The sequence below is a fragment of the Struthio camelus genome, chromosome 12 (assembly GCF_040807025.1).
Source record: "Struthio camelus isolate bStrCam1 chromosome 12, bStrCam1.hap1, whole genome shotgun sequence".
NCBI classification, from domain to species: Eukaryota; Metazoa; Chordata; class Aves; order Struthioniformes; family Struthionidae; genus Struthio; species Struthio camelus.
In genome coordinates, this window is record NC_090953.1 from 19,166,335 (window position 1) to 19,176,412 (window position 10,078).

General features: G+C 42.5%; 1 protein-coding gene across 3 annotated transcripts in view; it reads right to left on the reverse strand.

Annotated features, from left to right (window-relative positions):
• Nucleotides 1-9,760, reverse strand: part of TRPM1 (transient receptor potential cation channel subfamily M member 1) — a 126,482-nt gene extending 116,722 nt beyond the window's left edge. For all 3 annotated transcript variants that reach the window (XM_068958217.1, XM_068958218.1, XM_068958219.1), the window contains exons 1-3: nt 9,509-9,760; nt 8,822-9,022; nt 5,623-5,764 (exon numbers count right to left, since the gene is read on the reverse strand). The gene's annotated coding sequence lies outside the window, so the exon portion shown is untranslated. The remainder of the gene's footprint in view (nt 1-5,622; nt 5,765-8,821; nt 9,023-9,508) is intronic.
• Between the last annotated feature and the right edge of the window lie 318 nt (nt 9,761-10,078).

Consider the following 10,078-nt stretch of genomic DNA (forward strand, 5'->3'; position numbering starts at 1 on the left):
CTAATACAGAACTGACTAGAGTCCTGCTCTTTGCACTGTTTAATCTTGTTCCCCAATTTGATCTGTTGGGCCACAGATCTTTGACAGCAACAAAGTGCAACTATACCAACAAAGGCTGGAAGATCCAGAGCAAGAAGATGCACTGTGTGGCCAACTGACCGTGTGGGACTTGCCTCAGTAATGCCTCTGGTTACATATGCATAAAGGTGGATTCATGTCAGGGTTTTTGGGTTTGTTTTTTGTTTTCTTAACAGAAACAGACAGTGAAAGAGACTTCTGGAGACATCTTCTCAAAAAAATTTTCAGATAATGTAATGTTTTGGGCATTGTATTTTTAACACAATGAATCAAAATTCCAACAACTGATGGAGGAAGCCTTACACTAACTGAAATGAGAGTAATGTAACCACAATCAGTTGAAATACAGGTTTTGGATACTGATCTATTTGAATTATATGCTGTTAGGCTGTCAGCCAGGCTGTCAGCAGTTGATGCAGCAAAATCTAGACTATAATAAGCAAAGAATACAGATTAAAAAGTACTGAGAACAAGCTGCTGTTCTAACAAGACTACATTTTATAGGACTAGAACAAAAATTCTGACTAAGAACCCATTGCCTCTCTAAAAGGCCCTGAGACAAAGAAAACTGCTGAAGCCAGAATAAAGCCATTAGTGGTATCTAGTCAGAAAATCAGACTTACAGCTGGTAATAAAAGACTCTTAAAAGTATTAACTTCTGGAAAAATACATACGGAGATTTATAGCTACCATAAAAGACAACTGCTTTACTGCTATTCTATGCAGTACCCAAACTAGGTAATAAATAATATTAAAGAATTTGAACTAAGCTAAGAAATTCAAGAAATTGACTGAGGCTCTGCTTTCAACTAGCTTAATTCAAAACAAAAATGTTCATTTTTGGTTTCTGTTAGCGTACACAGATTTACAGAATGCCCAGCCACTGCTGGGGATGCTAGACAAAAAGGTAATTCAATAGGTCAAGATCCCCAAGCCCTCAGACTTCTCCCGCAGCATCTGCCAATTCCCAGAAAGGCATTCAGAACTTTCTAGTTCCCATCCCAACCCATCAATCTTCCCCCACTATTCTTCCCCCTTACCAGAAGGGAAAGCAGGTGCCTCACTGAATTTGGACTCGTCTTGAGACGAAAATAAGCAATTCCTAAACCAAGGACGCCTCTGTGAACAAACCTTACTGCACGAAACTGGCATAACCACATGATCTTATTTCTGCAGTCCCAATCTACCTTTTATGTAGATAGCCTACATGCTGGCTCTACTGCTCAGTGCTTTTGTTCCTGAACTTGGGCAGGGCAGAATTTTTAAGTCACTGTGTTCCTCGTATGCAGGGACAGTTTGGCTCCTGTCTGGTGTAAATAGACCCTTCTATGGCCTGCATAGGTTCTTGGTGTTCCAAGCAGAAGGCAGTCAGAGAACACAGTGCTCATGACACCCCCACTGCAGGCCAGTCTGGTAGATAACGCTGGCACAGAGCCATCATCTTTTCTCAATGGGTCTAAGGAACAATTAGAAAAAAGGAAATACGTGCCGTCCTTCGGGAAAGTGTCTTCCTAAGGGAATGCCTCCGTCTGCCTATCCTTTTATGCTGCCAGCATGGCACAAAGAGACCATGTGTCAAAGGAAAACTGAGCTCATAGGCCTTCTCAGCTATGTGACATCTTTGCTGGAAGCAGGGTGGGGTGAGGGTTCTGAGATGTATTCTGGGGGCCTGGGCAATGACTATGTGGCATTTTTCATAAAGCTTAGAGAGCCTCTTCACAACATTGAAACTGAATAGCTCAAACGTGGCCCCTACCGCAGAGAGGCAGCTATGCCATCGACGGTGGCTGACACAAGAAACAGGGAAACACAGTCAAGCCTTTGTTTGCTCCTTTCCCTCCCTGGAAGATCCCTCCCAGCTGCCCTGTGTGGCATCACTGCAAGACAGCTTTCCTTCCCATCCTGAGCGCAGTTCAGTGACACATATAAGTCACAGATAGGAAGTACGAGGAGGCACTCATCTTCATTCCGTCTGCTAGACAGGTCGTGACTGAGCTCAACAGCAGTGGTGTAAAGCAGAGAAGAAAGAAAAACTATGCCTCCTACACATTAATTATCTTTCAGCTCTCCACAGAGCATCAGTTTTAACATCTCCAGAGGACTTAATGCATATTTGGAACTAATTGAAATTAAGAGGAAAGATTCTCACCCATATCTGGAGTAATACAGCTGGCAGCTTCTGAGGACCCCCATGACAGTTCAGGTAGAAGAGGTGTGCCAGGGACAGCGCACAATGCTGCTGACCTATGTCAGATCCGAAGTACTGTCTACATATTATAGAACTCTAGCTACTAAAGCTGTCTAAAATCAGTGAAAAAGCCATTTAAGTCCTCTTCCCCCTTGCTGGGTTACGAGTCTTGTGTTCTGCCTCTTACAGCTATATCACAGTATGACTAAAACCCACTTTCTAAAAAACATGAACAATTAAAAGATAGGCCGATTCCCAAAAAGAGAGAGCGAGAGAGAGAGAAAGGAAGAAAATACTGGCAGTTGGATTCCCAAGCTAACACTTCAACTAAATAGAAGCTATTGCAATAAAAAGTTATTGTGAGTGTTACTAGAATTACTAAAATTAGAACAAGAGAAGGAAAAAAAAAGTATCCTTATTTGAAAGCTGTTAGTCTCACAGAGTTTTATAATTTTATATACACAACCATGAGCTGTAGCTTAAATGGGACATTATCAAGGCTGGCAGGCCCACATCCATAGAGGAAACAGACTTCTTCACCTCTTTGTGCCTATATAATCCAGAAATGAACCAATGCCTGTGAGCAAAGTCCGGTTCTCCTGATCTCACTCTGATGTCCTGGCTCCAAAAACATTTTCTTCATTCAAATTCCTTCAGCAGTGACCTACTTTTCATATTTGCTTTCAGAACTAAAAATATAGAATAAGTACAGAAACACCGTACTGCAGGTGCTATGCAGGTCAAGATCTTTGTTCCTACTGGGATAGGTGAGGTTTTATATTTTAATTGTGCTGCTAAGAAGTTAACATGACTCACTGCCTCTCCTCTTTTCTGCCTTTCCAATGGCCTTGCACTATATTAACAGCGGTGCATATGAGGGGACCGAGGGTGTGGTAGAGGGAAACTTAGGGTCTCCACAGAGATATTGATGTAGCTGATGATGTTTCTGATCTTAATTTAGAATGACAATATATAAGAAGTTGCATCTCTAATAACAACAAGAAGAAGAAAATAAGTAATACTAAAGAATCCCAGAGAATTCAAATTAGCAACTGAACATAAAGAGCCCAAGCTAATCCTTTCTGAGTGGTGGCAGTCCAACAATTATCTGATAGCCAAGGCAGAACAAATAATAAGCCAAACAGTTTTTTGAAAGGAACCTCTTGGGAGGGGGAGGCAGGAAGGGAATGCGAGTTGTCTTTGTGGAATGTTGTCAGATGAGAATTAAAATTCCAGTCTTTACTGAGGCCTCTCCTGGAATGTACAAAACACTGGGTACGTTCCCCCCATGCACACACACACTTCATGTTTTATTTTTCCATGCCACACTGCTTAAAAGTTCACAGCTGCATTCTTAATTGGCTTCTCAGCAATCTTAGTACATAAACACAGTGACACCCAAAGCTGCATTCCTCAGTCCTGGTGCTTTAACTGAAAACAAAAGCTGTTTCACCCAGGAGTGAGCCACAACTACCTCCATCAGAAGCTTCCCAAAGGTGCTACAGAAGATAGCTTAGTAAATATTTAGCAGTGGGCCCTGAGGCCCATTGAGAGCTTTAAACTTCACTTTCAAATGGTTAGAATTTGGCTTATGCCCTGAAGCACAACTATTAATATTCCTCATCTATCTTACTGTTGATTGTGGTTGTTACTCACAGCACTTTCACATACAGTAGAATACTCTTCCCAGGAATGAAAGAAGCAGGAGAGGAGAGGGGTGGGTTTTTCCTATGGTAGTTTCCCAGAAAACATAATCTGAAGACCAGAGATTGAAGAAGGCTTGTAAAGGGGACAAACACATCCCCTCAGAATAGGGACTTGTTCCACAATTGATACCAGAATGATATATTTCTTTAATAACCAATATAAAAACTATGCAGGCCACTCATTGTAGGCAAACATATAATACATCACAAAATTACATTGTGCAATAATAAAGTCAGATGCCAATTACTGACCCTTTTTAGAGCCCCACTAAAGTCAATGGCAAACTTCCCAGAGAAATATAAATGGGAGAGTTGGAGCTGGATTTGTTCAAGTATTTTTTCAACAGGTATCTTATGACGCAGATAGTACTTCAGAAAATGTCACTGTGCACCTAACTCCCATTTGCTTCACTAGAGATGAGTGAGAGCTGCAAATTTCACTAAACATTATCTGAATTTCTAGGAGCTTAAACAGCTTTCAAGAAATGCATTCATGTGTGAAGTTCACCCTACCCAGGGGCCAGCAGAGGGCTTTGCAAACTCCACTGGGAACTAAGGGACATTGAGGCTCTGTGGTGTGACAAGCAGGGAATCTCATCCTGAACACTCTTTAAGGTTGCAGGTGCCACATTATAAATTACTGTTAAAATTCAGAGGCTAGAAAGTAACTTCCATATGCAACACAAATATAATGTATTTCTGTAGTACAAAGCCAGGCTTTACGTAGCAAACCACAACTCCTTACAGTGTCTCTAAAAAATTACGTTCCTGAAAGCACCACAGGAGGATCCCCTTGTTGGGAACTCTCCAAAGACTACAAATACTGCCAAGTCGGCAAGGCCTGGCGACATGGAGCGCTGCACGGGTGACTTATCACTAACGGGAGTGAGCTGTTAGTCACTAAAGGGAGTTTCTGTTAGACTCAGAGAGACAATTAGGCCAAAAGCCAAGTTTAAATTTAAACTCAAACGCAAAATGCTGCTTTTCTAAGAGTTGTTCAAGGGCACTTCAAATTATAAAAGAAAATCTCTTCTGTGGCAGAACTTCCTAGCTCTTGCAGTGCTGAGCACATTCAAGAGAGCACTCTGCTCTAGATAACTGCTGCAAAGTAACATCCAAACTAGGTAATTCCATGAGCACAGGCACTAACGAAGTCAGTTTTCTATGGATTTATATCTTATGGGCTCACTATTGGCCAATGCTACAGCTTCCTGCTCAACCAATTATTGGGTCTCTCCCATCCTATTACTTTTCAGACACTGCCTTGCTGTTAATGCTAGCCAAAATTAGCCGGGGGAATCCACAGTAGACAGACAAACGGCAAGGTTCATTAGGTCTCACTGACTTAGGAAACTGGGCTAAAAATAATCTATGCTTTACTTAAGTATCGTAACTACTGTACCGTTGGGAAACATCAGGAAGAGAAAAATTCTCAAATTCCGAGCACTTCTGCTCTGTCTGACCAGAGAAATCAACATAAAATTTCTTCTGCAGGCCAAACTCCAGTCAGCCTAGAGAAATACAGGATTTCCTGGATCTGATACTGCCTAGTGCCAACAGAATATTGCCTTACTTACTTCCAGAGAATGGTTCCCAAGCACAAGTAAGACTACTATTTATCTAGAAAGTTAATATTTAAATAGCTCTGACCTCAATTACTGGGGCAACCTGCTAGTCTCCTCAACACAGCATGGAGAAAAGCAACTTGCTTCACTGGAAGACACAGTAGCGGTGAGTCCTCCGTGTTCACAAAATTCTCCCAGGTTCTGGTTGTCAGTGTTTCCATCCAGTCCTTAAAAAAATTAAAAAAATCAAAGATTATCTATAGAGTTTTGAACATACAAGTGGCTAGAGTGAACTAAACATTATCATTACATCTTCAAGAGCAGAAAACTGTTTGACAGGTAATTGGAAATGTATGTGGGCGGATATTTTGTAGCCCACACATTCACTTTTAGCATTGTTTTTTTTTTCTTAGGGGTCTCAACAGAACTGATCTTAAGCTTTTCCTGAGCAAATCTGATATTTAAAAAGCCATTTATTTAATTACTTTATGGGAACCTTAAACTATAAAAGCTCGTCCTTGGGAAATCCCTTTTGTTGCAATGTGCAAGCTTGATTCTCCATTTGTTCATTACTTGATTACTTGTTCACTACCTACTGAAAGCTGTAGAAGTGTTTTCACTTACTTTGGATCAGACCCTTAGAACAGTGTAAGACCTCAGTTTAAATAAAGTTACTCTTGATTTACAATCAAAAAGTGAAGGAAGAGTTTTTAAAGACCTAACTGGACCTAAATCAAGATCAAATATTTCAGCAAGTACAAAAAAGGAACTTTATTAGCACTCACATCTACACCTATCGTCATCATGCCTTACAGCTGCAGCATTCAATACACTAATGTATGCTAGACCCATCTGTTGATTTTTAAGCCAACATAATTGATACCCTCACACATTCTATTACCCTGTTTCTCACTAATATTTAAATGAAGGCAATATTCACTTTCTTTAATTACATTAGCATAGAGAAAATTAAACAATCCACAAATTAAATGGCACACTTCTAGTCAAGGTAAGATCCTATGGCTGCAAAACCACTTGTTCCCAAAGGTGTTCTAATCTAATTATTGTTCCAGCTATACTAAAAATGACCCACAGAATGAACTTAACCTTTCCAAACTTTTGCAACTGGCTTTTTTTTTTTTTTAAAGGTTTATGAACAAATTTATTACCTACTATATCTCTCTCTCACCTATGCAAAACAAGCTGAAGTCTGGGGGGCATTGTAAAAATGTATCCCTCCTCCCCTTCCTTCTGTGGTATTAAACATGTTAGAAAAAGGAGTCTAGGTTGGATCTGTAGCTATCTCACAGACGGGATTAAAAGCAAAAGGGTTTTACCTTTAGCACAGAAACTCTGACCTTTTATTGTTTTCTCCGAACTATAATCTTCTCTTTATGTTGCTTTTTATTGGATGTTCGTATGACTCTGAAGAAATTTTGCAGTCTCTAAAGCTTCTAGAGTGTAAACCTCAAATGCAACACATTACAAAGAGTAAATATCTGAAGTGAACTACTCATTTAGGGTCTGATCTACACAAATGTACTTATCTGCGTAATCCCATCAAATTCAGTGGAACCACTTGGGTTGGTAAGGACCACTGCTACACAGATAGGTTTGAGCGGTGATGTCCTTAGATTGTCTGCTGTATGAGATGTGGAATTTGTATACACGGCATCCAAACTGTTTATCATAGTATGCAAAATAATAAATCAAATGGTCCAAAGCAAAGAATATAAAACGAGTCCAAGGACAAAAAGTGACACCTTAAGTTTTCTGAAAGCGAGTACTGAAAGTACCAAAAATTAGAGTAATTGAGTAATTATAAGCTGTTTTACTGTGTTTCTTCTCTTAGTTTGCTGAGCATTTCCATTCAGTGTTTTGGCATGATGACTGCTTTGTTTGAGTGATGATTCACGCAGAGTTGCCCATACTAACAGGCCAGTCTCCATGAGAGGCTTTGACACCGTCAGGAGTCAGCAATTAAGCCTACGAAAGGCCAAAATTTGGCTCTACTTAGGACTCTCAGTCATAAAGTTCTGGCTGAGGTGGCAACAGCAAAGAGTACCCCAAACCTCCTTTACACTGTGGCACCTGTAGATAGTTAGGGTAACACCTGAAGAACATGTTGCAAAAGGTGAGCAGAAGGCAAGGGAGAATGGAAGCTCTCTCTTCTGTAGTTGACTCCAATTGTATGACTTTTAGGGATCCTAACTGAAAGATAAAGTTGCTGTCGTTCTGCTGAAACCAAAGGCAGAATATGAGCCTGCGAAGAGCTTAGGTCTGGCAGATCCATCACTCCTGCAGCATAGCTATTCTGCTTGTTACCTGAGGCTGAACTAAGCAGTTAAGCTCTTTTTTCACTCAGGACTATAAGTTTGTGTTTCGGTTCTACAACAGACAGACCATAAACTCCGGACCAAAATTCCCCAAGCTTCCAAACAGAATTCAGTAGAGAAACCCTCCCTGGCAACTTACTGAGATGACTAGTGTCAGTGCAGTGACTGACACTACTCAGCAAAATAAAAGTCTGTGGTATTACAACCCTAGATTTTACTCTGCTCAGCTGTGTTCAATTTGTTAACTATTCAAAGAAAAGACGACACTCCAGAACGTGCATATACAAAACAAGGCTACCCTTTAACGACTTCCTCATTTTGTCTGTACGTTTAAGGATGTATGGGGCTCTCTTAAGTCTCCTACGGTTTTCAGACAATCTTGATCTTTTTATTTAATCTCAGAACTGTGTGATTTTTTTTTTTTTTGGCATGGCTCTAACAACCTTCGTTTATCAGAACAAATCCTGTCACCAGATCTCATTTGTCTATGATTATTTAACACATTTTGACAGAAGCCAATGTTGTAATACAGTGGGAATTTACTAGCAGATACTTTTGAAGAATAACATGGGGCCACAGTCTCAAGAGGTTTATAAAGTATTTGTAGAGCAAATCACCCCTCCAAAGAGCAAAGGGCAAAAGCGTTACTAACGCACACTTGAGGCTCCTGTTCTAATGCTGTGGTTTAAAGTGCTGAGGGCGTTGCTGCACTTAACAGATTATTTTTGCTCTCTTCACCCCAGATTTTCCCCTCCTCCCCCCAAGGTAAGCTCTCCTGTCACAGGCTGATTTGCTATATATCAAATGAACAGGAAGATGGTGGTAAAGAGCATGGTGGTGACCACTGAGTTTGTCCTAAAATGCAACCAAAACCTGTAATACCCAACAAAGCTATAAGATGAATGTATCTGAAAGACACGCCCAACTCACTAAAACTCTGTGACTCACATTCATTTGCAGTAACATAGCCTTGCTGGCACAGGCAATGTTATTTTCAATGTACGTCACACTCAGGCGGTTGCTGATCAGAGAGATATCGCTGGTGCCAGGAGCGTTTGGGTGACAGTGTGCGCAGTCATGCTCAGGGGTGGAGCAGGAGGGGAACTGTTCTGTGCAGGGGAAACGACCCATGTGCTCATCAGGTGAAGGCTGTAGAAAACTTAAAACTTAATGTAAAATTAAACATAAAATTAAAAGCATCAAATGTGGCCACTGTTTCCTCTACTAATGACAAAAACAGGGACATTGTTTACTATAGTTGTCTTTTTTTTTTTTTTTTTGGTAAAAGATGATATGCAGGTAACTGAGGAGTTTTTGTTGCCACACTTTAATGGAATAGAAATTCAAATAAGGAATGGCATTTTTATGGCTAGTAAGAGTACCTCTCATTTTCTAGAAATAAAAAGCATTGAGGCATTGAGGTTCCAGGGTAAGGGCTAACGACTGAAGTATACACAGCACTTGTTTTGAAGGAAGGAAAGGGAAAGGGGAATTAAAACATTCCCTTCCCCTGTGATGTCTTTTCCTGGCTAGGTTTGGCCAGGATACTGAAGTAGACTGCTCTAATCCAGTAAGGCAACACATTTCCTGCAGTACAGGCTCTCCCTTCTCCTTGATTACACGGGACACACTCACACATTAAAGCTATATCGCCTCTGACAAAGGCTCCTCACGGCTTTTACAAACGCGCGCAGTAGGACAACGCTCCCCGGTTTTCTGCCCAGCTCCGCGCGCGGGCGGGCGGCTGCTGAGAGAACCCGCGCTGGCGCTTCCCTCCCATGTCGCCCCTCCACCAGCGGGAAGGGAAAGCCTCGCCTCGCCGCTGGGGCCGGTGGAGACTCCAGCGCCTGCTCTAGGAGCGGCGGGAGGAGGACACGGGAGACCCGGGCTGCAGGGGGGACCCGGGCTGCAGGGGGGACCCGGGCTGCAGGGGGGACGCGGCGAGAGCCCGCCCCGCGCACGCGCCCCGGCGGCGGTTATGGCGGTTACGGCGGTTGCGCGCGGGGCAGCGGGGGGAGGGCGGGCGGCGCGAGGCGCGCCCCTCGCGTGTCGGAGGGCGCCCCGCCCCCGCCCCGCTATTAATAGCGCGGTGGCGGCGGCAGGCGAGGCGGGCGGGCGCGGGGCACCCGAGGACACGGGCGGCGCGCGCTTAAAGGGGCAACGGCGGCGCGGGCTCCTGATGGGCCCCACAGCTGAGGGCTGAGA